General features: G+C 45.9%; 1 long non-coding RNA gene across 1 annotated transcript; it reads left to right on the top strand.

Moving 5' to 3' along the window:
- The first annotated feature begins 508 nt into the window (after positions 1-508).
- Positions 509-1,536, top strand: LOC123412103. The gene is made up of 3 exons (XR_006613408.1): positions 509-539; positions 750-832; positions 1,371-1,536. It is a non-coding gene; the product is annotated as an uncharacterized LOC123412103 (long non-coding RNA).
- The last annotated feature ends 12,214 nt before the right edge of the window (positions 1,537-13,750 follow it).

Here is a 13,750-nt window from a genome sequence, read left to right as displayed (position 1 = left end):
CCTGGTTAAGTGGAAAAACGTTTTAGATTTGCAAGAAAGCCCCTCGCCCCCGGATCGGATCCACCCCACCGCCGCCAGGGCCGCCCCGCGCCTCCTCTGCCCCTGCCCCTCCTCTCCACCCACCGGCTCCGCCTAGCACCCGGCCGGCCCTCGACCGGGGCTTCCGCCGCCTGCTGGCGCAGCGTGCCACCGCCACCTCCGGCTACAACCTGTCCCTCCTCCGCACGGTCTCCTACAAGGTGGAGGACAACGACGCCGACAGCCCCGTCCGCGTCATGCAGCCCGTCCCCGCCGACGAGCAGCAGCGTCTCCACTCTCCAGCAGCGGCGGCGGCGACGGCGCAAGTGAGATCTGGTACCTCCAGTAGCATCAGCAAAACAGTTATCGGTCACCCAAATATTGTTCCTGTGTTGTCAAACTCATTCGATGCCAATCCGGGATTCTTTGGATCTAATGGTGTTATACCAGGATGTTTACCTCCCGCCCGAGCGTCCCCGCCGTCGGTGGCCGCGCCGCTGCCCAGCGGCCGCCGGCCAGAGGTGAGTTCTTTCCAGCTAAAGAGCAGGCCTGGAGTCCTTTCGGTGATGCAAGTTTGTGAAGCTCTGATGTTATCACCATCCCAGTTTCCCTTCTTCAGATATGCAGAATTGTTCCTTGTTCGTTGGATGCTTGAGCAGGGAAATGGTTTTCCTGGAGAGGCATCTCTACTGAATCAGGTGTTGAAAAATGTTCTCTTGTGTGTGTTTCAGTGCGAACTCGGATCAGTTGCTGCTCCAAACCCAACAATTCGGAGGAAGAACCCGCAAGAAGCGAGTCTCCCAGCGATGCCAAGGTTGGCCGTGCATTTACTACTCTTCTTTTCTTATAGTTGTCTCTGTTTCAGCCATACAAATTCATCTAGCCATAAGGTGGAGAATGCAAAGAGTGGCGACACTGTCATTCATATTTGGCGTGGTAATACCATAATAAACAGTCAGAAACCTTACGGTCTTGCAACATCTTCAGAATCAATATTCTGCTCCAGTCGGGCTCTATGTATACCCTATTTTTTTAGTGGAATATGTAGTATATCCTGTTGATCATGGATTATCTCAAAAAAAAGGCTTTCAAATTAGAAAGTTCTTCAAATTGTACAAGTAAATAATCCTTGAGAGATGTTTATAGCGAATGTCAACTGTCAGTCTGCACAAGACACAAGTGATGTATACATGATCCCCAAATGGTGAACAGTACCATTCTGCAAAATAAAATGCCTCAAGAACCAAAAGGGGCATGAACAATTTGTGGGCTTTTTTTGTTACTGCTCTATAGAAAACTTCTCCAGACTCGTTTGGCTTTCAAGTCTGATGCGCGTTTTCTTTCTCATACAGGATGAAGAAAATATTAGCTCCAGACGACGATGTCTAGCTTGCATGTGTGTTGTAACATTAATCAGTGCATCGGGCCCAACGTTTTATGCGCCAAAAGGATTTGCTGCGGATATGACGAACAAGCGTGGCATACAAAAAGCTGTGTGCAGAAATTGTGGTGGTGGCGGCGCTATAATATGTAAGAGCTATTGCATTACCTTGGTCTCTTTCTATGTTATTACGTCTTCCTCGGTTCCATGCCTTGACCCTTGATTAGTCTGATGAGTAGACTTCCAGCTTCAACAGTGTGTTATAAGGAATTGTGCTTGTGAAGAACAATTTCGTTGATTGTAATTATATTAATTGAGTGTGTGTTTGTGTGGTTGATTTTTAAGATTTAATTAAATTTTATAAAATGACTATACTTTTCTTTTGGAACACGGACGCAGATGTACATACGTACTTAATACACTTATCCCTATAAATGCACGCAGACATGTACACTCTATTCTATGAACACCTTTAAAGACTGAGCCGACAAATCATCTTAGATTGACGAAGTCGTCATAAACGTCTCTGTAGTCTATGGGAACATCTTCTTCCATTGAACGCGTATCATTGGAATGCCTGAAATAAATCTATACCTAATAATAAAGCGGCTATTCCTTCCGTCGGAAAACCCACCGCGGTATTTTTATAAAAAAGCCCCTGTAATATTTGTTATTCAACCCACGCTCCATCATTTATCTGCAACGTAAAAGGAAAAAACGATTCGCTGCAAAAATTATACCCGTACGCATCGCCTCCTTCCGTCGACTCTGGGCCACCCTGGCCTGTGCCCAGGCCGCCGCCGCGGCCGATCTCAACCCACCCGCCTCCGCGGCCGTACCTCTCCCCACTCACTGCTCCTGTTGCGGCGCTCGAGCGCATCGCGTCGATCCTGGCCCACCCTGGCATGTGCCCAGGCCGCTGCCACACCACTCGTCGCCGCGGCCGACCTCAACCACCACTGTTGTCGATCTCAATCCACCCGCCTCCGCGGCCGTACCTCTGCCCGCTTGATGCCCCCTTTTCGGCGCTCGAGCACAGCTTCTGGATCAAATCAACGCGACAGCTACAGTGACTGGGGATGATGCGTCTGCTCGATGCAGAACGACGGCGGCGCGGCGGAGCGAAGTACTTGCAGGTGGAGGCGGGCCTCCATGGCTCACACGGGGAACTCCGAGGTTACGGCGCGGCAATGGTGACTCCTTATGGCCAGATAGAGGCGCCTAACCCTTGCTCCCCTCATCGTATCTCCTCCTCCGGCAGGAACTCATCATCTGGTGAGATCCCCTCCCCATGCCTCCAACCGTGTGCCAAGCACCGGCAAGACATTTTGTTTTGTGGGGATTTGTTTGCTGATGAGTGAATGTATTGAATGTAAGATTGTATTATTGTAGAGACAGAGAATGGAACATCACCTTCAGTTTGTCATCTGATCCTACATTCTCTACCCCATGAGTGAAATAATATAACAGTCCATTGATCAATTCACGTAACCTCTTTGTTTTGCTTTGCTTGTCCCGCTCAATTTCTCATCATGGTGGAATTAACAATGGACGGGTTGATTTCTCAACAAAATAGGATAGGACTGACTACATTAGTTAGTTAGCTTATTATTTTAATAAATCAAAATGATTATAAAAAGATTAAAAGCGTGTGATATACGCACGGGCCCTTTTGCTAGTTAAATATAACTGTTAGATCTATAATTACTTTTAAGTTTGATGGACCCATATATTTATCACGTGGTGATTTTTTTTTAAGGGTCACGTGGTGATTCATCTGAGATGAGAACTATGATTTTTTTAAGTACGCTACATAATACTCCTAGGTCTCTGTACCCGAACCAAAAAGAAACCACACAAATATCCTAAGTCTTCGTACGAGATACAAAGACAAACTGCACGTACTGCAAGCTAATAACCGGTTACTTCATGAGCCACGGACTTATTTCATTTGTTTATGCCAGACGTGATGGGCTAGGTAACTTTATGTAAAAAGGTAAACAATTTAATGACCACATAGTACTAGAAACAGTGATCCACTATGCAAAGAGAAAAAACAAATTGACACGTACAGACTTCACGTATAAGCAAAGAGCAACTCTAGCACACTCCGTATAATCGTCGGAACTGTAAAATTCCGGCGACTATACGGGTTTGGGCTGTTTTTTCTGTCAGATCAGAAACTGTGTAAACGCGGCCCAACCCGTAAAACTTTTGCGTTGGCCCGTAAACGCGAGCGCTCGACCGGTATATTTGCGGGTTCGACCGTTGGATGCGGGTCGAAACCCTATCCCTCCGTCGCCGCGAAAAGTCCCCCCCCCCACCTCACCGTCGATGCCTCCAATCCGCCGCCGCGCGCCTCCATTCCGCCGCGTAGCCGCTCCATTCCACCGCCCTTGATGGCCAACTCCGGTAGCCGTAGGAACGACAAACCCGAGAGGGCTCGTTGCATCAGATCCGACGCCGCCCGTAAGCGCACCGTCCGCCGGTACACGCAGTGGGGCCAGATGGCGCCGCCATCGCTCCTCTGTCGCGAGACAGAGGAGTACGACCGCGCGCGCGGCCGCCTCTTCTCCGGCAGCTCCTTCGAGGCGTCGAGCTCGTGCTCCCCCCTCCCCCCGGTGAAGAGGGAGCTCCAAGAGCTCCCGTCGGTGAAGACGGAGCCGGAGGTCGAGGTGGTGCCGGAGCGACGTGCCGGGGCCGTCGTCGGACCGGAGGATTTCCTCCCTCCGACGGAGGCGGATAGCCTTTTGCCCGTGCTGCTGGCGCGGAGTGTACAAGAGGCGGGAGAGGACCAGCAGCGCCGCCGGAGGGAGGAGGAGATCGACACCATGCTCTACAAGCAGGGTGTCGCGTCGGCCCTCGCCTTCGGCCACAAGGTGGAGGAGTGGCGCCGTGAAGCGACTGCGCAGGAGCGCATCTACATCGAGCTCTCCTCCGACGACGACGATGACTGAGCGCACTGCGCATCTACTACCGCACGAGCTCGACTCCGATGAGCTCAAATTTGAGTAGTGCGGTAGGATTGCTAGTAGCTCTGGTGAGCTCCAATGAGCTCCAGTAGGTGTGCTTTACCTCTGCCCCCCTCTAGTAAGTGATGCAGTCTGAATGTAGTTTGTATGATCATGTTCTATCTAGCTCTCAATGATTGTGGTTCCAATTTTGCCCGCGAATGTTTTTATTTCAAATTATGCAGTTTGATTATACGGGTTCTGGTCTGCAGCGCAACATTTCATCCCGCAAAACCCCACTTCGCCGAACTGTAAAACGCGTTTGCAGGTCGCAATTATACAGGGTCTGCTAGAGATGCTCTAAGAGCAACTCTAACAGATCCCGCATCCCGCCCCCGGCCAGCAAAATAACCGCCAAAGTGCGGGTCGGGGCCGGAAAACCTGCCCGATCAGACCCCGCATCCCGCCCCGGCCAGCAAATATTTTTGCGGGGCGCGGCAAAACTTCTCCCCCAACCTTTAGTTTCACGGGCTGGGAGGCCGACCCGAGCTCAGCCCCTATCTGCGGCAAGATTTGGCGGGAGGGACATTTCCGCGCGACCTTTCCCGCTCCCCCACCCGCCGCCACCATTGCCTCGCCACCGCACGCTCCGATGCATCCTCCGCGGCCGTCCCTCGCCGCCATGGACGCCTCCTTGCTGTCCCCCGTCACCGTCGAGGTCGCGCACGCTCCTTCCCCTCGGGCAGATCTCGTCACCGGCCATGTTGGCCCCGCCGTCGCTCAAGCTAGCGCCGCGCCTGCCAGCAAGGGGCAGGGCAACGTGGTCGTGCAGGGCGGAAATGTGGAAGCCCCCGCCGCGAAGGCTCGCGCTCCGGGTGCCAACACTGCTGCGCGATCTTGGCCGGCGGCGGAGAAGGTCACCAAGGCCGCGGGCGGCAAGAGGAAGAGGATTCCGACTACAAACAAGCCGCCTCCTTTATCCTCTCACTCCATCCCGGAAAGAGATGCCCCGGCGATGCCGTTCACCGGTGCCGCTCCCCCCGCAAGCGAGGTGTTCAACAAAATGGCCGGAAGGTATGCGTCTTCGGTCATGGTCATTTCCTTCCGTTTTCGCCATTTGTTGCGATAGCTCGTGACTTGTTAATCGTTCAATATAGCGGTGGTTCAAACAATCCAACTTCCGAGTTCGTGAACTTGTTGGACACCAATGTCGTTGACATTGATCAAGCCCCGTTCGCCGCATTCGACTACAATGAAATGGAGGGCGGTGTGGATGATCATGGTTCTGAGGATGATTTGGCGGATATCGAAGCGGAATCATATGAGCAATCGCAATCAAAATCTAGGAAAAGCCAAAGATCGAAGAACTACACGATCTTGGAAGATCAAGCTTTGGTCCAAGCATGGAGTGCGGTGTCTCTTGATGCATGCACGGGTACTACTCAAACCGCCAAGAGATATTGGCAAAGGATCGAAGATTAATACGTCCGCATTATGGCAAAGTATCCCAATAGGACTCCACGCACATTTTGGTCGCTTCAAGGGCGTTGGGAGAATATGAAGCCTATGTGCACCGTTGGCAGCTTTCTTGGAGCAAGTACGCAATGCACCTCCAAGTGGGACCGTGGAATCCTACTATGTGAGTTTATTTTGACTTTTTTCAAGTTGTGCATAATCATATTTGCATCATGAGAATTGATTACATCACTCATGGCTTTTATTTGCACGTAAAACTGTGTTATGTTTGTTTGAATTTGAACTTATTTGTGGGAACCTATGTCAAATGCGAGAATTCAGCGTTTTCTATTTTCAGGTTGACGCGGCGTTGTCTGAATAGACACCACAAAAGCCAATCATTAATTCATATTATTGATCTAATGTTACGTAACCACAAAAAACCTTCTCCTTTGTAAATCAACAAACATCTCTTACAAACCATAATTCAATTTTGTGGGTCATCTAATATAGTAATATACTGATGTGTCGACAATACCTTGAACCATTCACAAATGAATACAATCACGAGTTGTCCACGGCAGACACACACACATCTAATATCATGGGCAAACAACATGTCCTCTCCTGCATAAACTACTTCATTTTTTAAACCTATCCATACTTTTTGGTTTAGCGGATCGATTATTTGGTGTATTGATGCAATATCACATACAAATGATATTCTTATGGTCTTATGGCAATAGTGCATACCTAAGTAGGATATAGTAAAGTAAAAGATGATTAATAATAAGTCTCCAAAAGTGAATAATACGATTTATTTATTTCATATACTACAAAGTGAGAACGACATATTATGTGTATATGGAGTGGATAAATATATATTTCAATAGAGTAAAGATGTTGCCCTCGCATTTGTGAGGGCCACCTTGCTAGTTTTACAAAAACTTAGGAATTATTTGCAACCTAAGCATGATTTTTAATTTGAAGTTTACAAAACTTTTAAATCCACTTTTGAAATGAATTTGAATTGCCACAAGGAATTTGAATCAAAGTTTGATTCCAACCGTGATCATAACTAGATTAGCAAAATCATTAGCTTACTCTTGGCCGTCACTGTAGATTAATTACAATGATTAATGTAGCATACTCGGGATGTCACACTATAAGTGTCACAAACAGCCCTAGAGTTCGTACTAGAATAACACCCATGATACATATCAATCAACCCAAATGTCAGCTAGATAGTCCAATGTCACATCAAGTATCCGTGGGCTAATTATACAATATGCATCAAACCACTTCAGATTCATCATATTCAATCCAACACAAAGAACTTTAAAGTGTACCCCAAGATTTCTATCAGAGAACATAGTATGAAAACGTGCAATCAACCCCTATGCATAGATCCCCAAGGTCACCGGAATCCGCAAGTTGATGCCATAACATATATCAAGTGAATCAATAGAATACCCCATTGTCACCACGGGTATCCACATGCAAGGCATACATCAAGTGTTCTTAAACCCAATATTCAATCCAACATAATGAGATTTCAAAGCGAAAGATTCAATTCATCACAACAAGATAGCAAGGGACAAGCACCATATGATCCAACTATAATAACAAAGCACGTGATTCATCAAGATCGTGCCATCTCAAGAACACGAGAGAGAGAGAGAGAGAGAGCGAGAGAGAGAGCGAGAGAGAGAGAGCGAGAGCGAGAGAGAGAGAGGGAGGGAGAGAGAGGGAGAGAGAGGGAGAGAGAGGGAGAGAGAGGGAGAGAGAGGGAGAGAGAGAGGGAGAGAGAGAGAGGGAGAGAGAGAGAGATTGAACACATAGCTACTAGTACATACCTTGAGCCCCGAGAGTGAACTACTCCCTCCTCATCATGGCCTCCGTTGGGATGATGAAGATGGCCACTAGAGATGATTTTCCCCCTCCGACAGGGTACTAGAAAATCTCTAAATGGGGTTTTCATCGATACAGAGAGTTGCGGCAGTTCAGTGAAAGTTTTGTGTTTATTTCTAAGGGTTTCTGTATATATAGGATCATTTGGCGTTGGAATCACGCTAAACGGAGCCACATGGCCCCCCACAAGCCACCAGGGCGCGGTCTGGGGGTGGTTGCACTCTATTGGCTTGTGGCCTGCAGGTGGCTCCCCTTCGGTGGTTCTTCACTTCAATATTACTCATATGTTCAATAAAAAATTGTCAAAAAGTTTCCGGTGATTCCGAGAACTTTCATTTTCTACTGAAAACACCGTCAGATGTGGTTAGTTCTAAATAAATCACAAAAGGTGCATCAAAGCCATATAAAAATATTGTAAACATAGGTTAATATGGCATGAATACTTCATAAATTATCGATACGATCCCCAAGCTTAATTCCTACTCGTCCTCGAGTAGGTAAATGATAAAGAAATAATTTATGAAGTGTGAATGCTAGAATAGTATATAAGTTTGATCAATGATAATTCCAGTCACTTTTTCTAGCATCATAACCAGCAACTTTTTCATAAAAATCATCATGGGTGAGTAGCAATCATTTCACATGTCATGGTTCAAACAATGCATTCGCTTGAAACTTAACAACCCATGTTCTTAGTCACGAGACAACTTCAATGCATCATCAAGTCTAAGTAAGAGCACCACATACTCAATTATCATATAGTATTCTAGGATTGCAAATACTCAAGGCATATTTTTAGACTTGATGATCAAGTAAGAGCACCATATACTCAATTATCATACATAGAGAATGATAGGGGCTTAAAGTTTCGCCTACCAACATACTTATCGTAAAGATAATTGTCAAAAATAATGAATCATGATCAAATATATTTGACTGAAAATATATGTTTAGATCTTTCCCCACCACATGGTGCTTGCCAACTAATAGGCTGAAGCTGGAATAAGAAGTTGACTCGACATGAAAAGTAAGTAACATGGAAGTAAATAGATTGTCCCTTCGCAGAGGGAAGCGGGTATTTGCATAGGTGCCAGAGGTCATTGTTTAAAATAGAGATGATTATATTTTTGGTGGTGTGTCTTTCATGTCAACGCTGCAACAAGGGATTTCAATATCTTCCAAGCTAATCACATTACTGGAGGTTCCCAAATAGAATTGAAATTTACTTCCCCTCAACCATTCAATCACATTCCATGGCTAGCCGTATCCACGGGTTCCCTCCAAACAATCAACTTTCTAGGGGGAGTTCTTGTTTATTTATTCTTGTATTATGCAGGACTGGAAATCCTTTTTACCAGCCTTTCTCATACAATGACAAGTGAATAAACACACATCACGAGAGTAAAACGCTTAGCATGGAATATATTGACCGTCCCGAATGCTCCATGAGCGGTACAGGGACACATAACATATGTTTATTTGAAGGATTTTGAGGTGGATGTTGGTGTCAAAACCGGCGGATCTCGGGTAGGGGTCCTAAATTGTGGACCTTGGATCGATGGGTTGCAGGAGACGAAAGGGACAATGTTTTACCCATGTTCGGGCCCTCTTGAGGAGGTAAAACCCTACGTCCAGCTTGATTATATTGATGGAGTATGAGGATTACAGAGTTGATCTACCTCAAGATCGTATGAGCTGAACCCTAGATGAATCAACTTGTCTATGCGGATGAAACCCTCTGGTTTATATAGACACCAGGGGTCCCTAGGGTTACATACAGCCAACCTCCAGCCGGGGATAGATGCGCCGATCTAGCCTACTAAACTCGGACGACACGATAGTCTTCGGAGTTTTCCTTCCTGAACACAAAGTCGTCATGCAGTCCGGTCTTCAATAATACAGCCCATATGGTCGGCTTCTAAAAGATGGGCCGGACATCCGAGGACCCCTTAATCCAGGACTCCCTCAGTACCCCCCGAACTTGCATCCAATGTCGATGTACATGGTCTTCGGCAGCTTCTTGCATTCAAAGTGATCAGCTTGCGAGGTGATAACCCAAAGTATAGGGGATCGCAACAGTTTTCGATGGTAGAGTATTCAACCCAAATTTATTGATTCTACTCAAGGGGAAGCGAAAGAATATTCTCAAGTATTAGCAGTTGAGTTGTCAATTCAACCACACCTGAAAGATTTAGTGTCTGCAGCAAAGTATCAGTAGCAAGGTAGTATGATAACAGTAGTAGCAACAATAACAAGTAGCAGCAAAGTGACAGCAGTAGCAACAGAGTAACAATAGCAGCAGTGACAGCAGTAGCGGCAAAGTAACGTATCAAGGACTAGTAGGAAAAACTCGTAGGCATTGGATCGGTGATGGATGATTATGCCGGATGCTATTCATCATGTAACAGTTATAACACGGAGAGATATGTAACTAGCTCCCGTTCGTCAATCTAATGTAGGCATGTATTCCGTATGTAGTCATACGTGCTTAGGAAAAAGAACTTGCATGACATCTATTGTCCATCCCTCCCATGGCAGCGGGGTCCTAATGGGAACTACGGGATATTAAGGTTCTCCTTTTAATAAAGAACCGGACCAACGCATTAACACTTGGTGAATACATGAACTCCTCATACTATGGTCATCTCCGGGAGTGGTTCCGGCTATTGTCACTCCGGGGTTGCTAGGTCATAACACATAGTAGGTGACTACAACTTGCAAGATAGGATCTAAAACACACATATATTGGCGAGAACATAATAGGTTCAGATATGAAATCATGGCACTCGGGCCCTAGTGACAAGCATTAAGCATGGCAAAGTAGTAGCAACATCAATCTCAGAACATAGTGGATACTAGGGATCAATCCCCGTCAAAACTAACTCGATTACATGATAGATGTCATCCAACCCATCACCATCCAGCAAGCCTACGATGAGATTACTCACGAATGGTGAAGAGCATCATGGAATTCGCGATGAAGGAAGGTTGGTGATGACGATGGCGACGATTTCCCCTCTCCGGAGCCCAGAACGGACTCCAAATCTGCCCTCCAGAGGAAGAACACGAGGTGGCGGCGCCACCGTATTGTAAAACACGATGAACTCTTCTCCTTGATTTTTTTTCGGACGAAACGGACTATATAGAGCTGGATTGAGAGGCGGTGGAGCTTTGTGGGCCCCACAAGCCTGCCAAGCGCGACCAAGGGGTGCACCTGGTGGGCTTGTGGGCTCACGGCTCCACTCCCTCTGGTGATTCTTGCGCCAGTATTTTTCAGAAATCCCAGAAAAATTCTCCGTAAATTTTCAGGTCATTCCGAGAAATTCTATTTCTTCGCAAAAACAACACCATGGCAATTCTGTTGAAAACATCGTTAGTCCGGGTTAGTTCCATTCAAATCATGCAAATTAGAGTCCAAAACAAGGGCAAGGGAGTTCAGAAAAGTAGATACGACGGATACGTATCAACTCCCCCAAGCTTAAAGCCTTGCTTGTCCTCAAGCAATTCAGTTGACAAACTGAAAGAGACAAAAGAAAAACTTTGACGAGCTCTGTTTGATCTTGTTGTTGCAACTATGTCTAACTCATAACCAGAATTTCAGCAAGATCACAAGCAAACCACATAAGCAAATGACATCTAGGTCTCACGGTAAACTCATATCAATGGCATAATCAACTAGCGAGCAAATAATAATAAGTCTCAAACGTCAACACTTCAATCAAAACAACATGAAGCAGTACGAACAGATGGTATCTCGCTAGCTCTTTCTGAGACCGCAAAACATAAATGCAGCGCACCTTCAAAGACCAAGGGCTGACTAAACATTGTAATTCATGGCAAAGAAGATCCAGTCACAGTCATACTCAACACAGTTAAAAGCAAAGCATAAAAATGATAGAGGTGCTCTCTAATTGGTGCTTTTATAGGAGGAGGATGACTCAACTAGAACATAAATAGATAGGCCCTTCGCAGAGGGAAGCATTGATTTGCAGAGGTGCCAGAGCTCAAGCTTTGAAAGCAGAGATAATAATTTTGGGTGGCATGCTTTCATTATCAACGCAATGACTAAGAGTTCTCACCATCTTCCACGCTACACATGCTATAGGCGGTTCCCAAACAGAAAAGTAAAGTTTTGACTCCCCCACCACCAATCAATCACACTCCACGACTAGCCGAATACTCGGGTGCCGTCCTTACCAACATCAATCCAGGGGGAGTTTTGTTTGCAATTATCTTTTCAATTTGAGCATGGAACTGGGAATTCCAATTACCGGCCCCTTTCTCGTGAATGATAGTGAATGAACACATATCGAGGATAACACGCCTAGCATGGAAGATACTGGTGGCCCCCTGTCACCACATGAGCGGTTCGGGCATGCAAAACAGATTATTTCTTGAAGATTTAGAGAGTGGCACATGCAAATTTACTTGGAACGGCAGGTAGATACCACATATAGGCAGGTATGGTGGACTCATATGGAACAACTTTGGGTTTATGGAAGTGGATGCACAAGCAGTATTCCTGCTTAGTACAAGTGAAGGCTAGCAAAAGACTGGGGAGCGACCAACTAGAGAGCGACAACAGTCATCAAAATGCATTAAGATTAACTAACATTGAGTGCAAGCATGAGTAGGACATAAATCACCATGAACATGAATATCATAGAGGCTATGTTGATTTTGTTTCAACTACATGCATGAACATGCGCCAAGTCAAGCCACTTGAATCATTCAAAGGAGGATACCATCCTATCATACTACAACACAGTCATCTCAAAATTCATGTGGGCATCCAAGACAAACCATTATAAGCTCCTAGCTAAGTAAGCATGGCATAAGCAACTATGATCTCTAAGTTGTCATTGCAAACATGTTTCTCTCACAACAAAGCTGAATCAGGCACAATGAGCTAGTCATATTTACAAAAACAAATAGATCGAGTTCATACCAGCTTTTCCAGGCTCAGTCACTTCATCATATATCGTCATTATTGCCTTTCACTTGCACGACCAAATGATGTGAACAATAATAAGAGTGCTCGTGCATTGGACTACTCTGGAATCTGCAGGCAAACACAAAGGCGAAGACAAAGTAATATGGCTCTTTAACAGATAAACAGATATGCATACGAGAGCCACTAAACATTGTAACCATGGTCTTCTACCTTGATCCAAAGAAAACGAAAACTATTTACACGGGAAAGCTCCCAACAAGCAAAATAAGAAAAAGAAAATCTTTTTGGGTTTTCTCAAACTAGACAGACACACGAAAAGAAAACGAGAAAAATAAATAAACTAGCATGGATGATACAGTGGCAAAGTGTGAACACCGACGAACAAAGTGAAAGCATAAGCAAGAATGTAAAGTCGGTGAGAAACACATACTCCCCCAAGCTTAGGCTTTTGGCCTAAGTTGGTCTACTCCCAAGGAGGGAAATAACCAGCTCTGGGGTACTCCGGAGTGGACTAAGTATGCCACTGCTGTGTGAGCTCCTTTGGCTCCCACTGATAAACTGGCGTCTGGTTCTCGACGGGTGGCTCGGGCACGGGCACCTGTGGTTGGGCTAAGCCCCAATATGCGTAGATGTCCGAGGGCATAATAATGTACCTGCCTGCATGAAGATTGAACAAAGAAGGAGCAGGCAAAGTAATAGTCTCACGAGTACCCTGACTAAACATCAGGTTATAAATCATCCTTCTATTTGTATCTCTATCAAGAAAGTCATGGAGAACCATGCTATCGTAATCTAGATATCTCTAGGGAAGAAGAATCTCTTCTTCCTCTTCCAGTCTAATAGGTATCTCAAAGTGTCTAGCAAGACGAGTAGCATAGATACCTCCAGAGACAATGCCTTTAGAACGGTTCGTGTTCAACCATTGAGCTACTATGGCGCCCAAGCTATAAGTTTTATCATTATAAAGGGCTTCGGGCAAGACCGCAAGATCTGGGGAACTAAGTGACCCAGCTTTCCCGCGGACAATCAAACATTTTCCAGCAAATAATGAGAAGTACCGAAGCACGGGAAAATGAATGC

The sequence above is a fragment of the Hordeum vulgare genome, chromosome 7H (assembly GCF_904849725.1).
Source record: "Hordeum vulgare subsp. vulgare chromosome 7H, MorexV3_pseudomolecules_assembly, whole genome shotgun sequence".
In the NCBI taxonomy this organism is placed as follows: Eukaryota; Viridiplantae; Streptophyta; class Magnoliopsida; order Poales; family Poaceae; genus Hordeum; species Hordeum vulgare.
The sequence above is the reverse complement of the archived record's forward strand: the minus strand, read 5'-3'. Positions and strand labels throughout refer to the sequence as shown.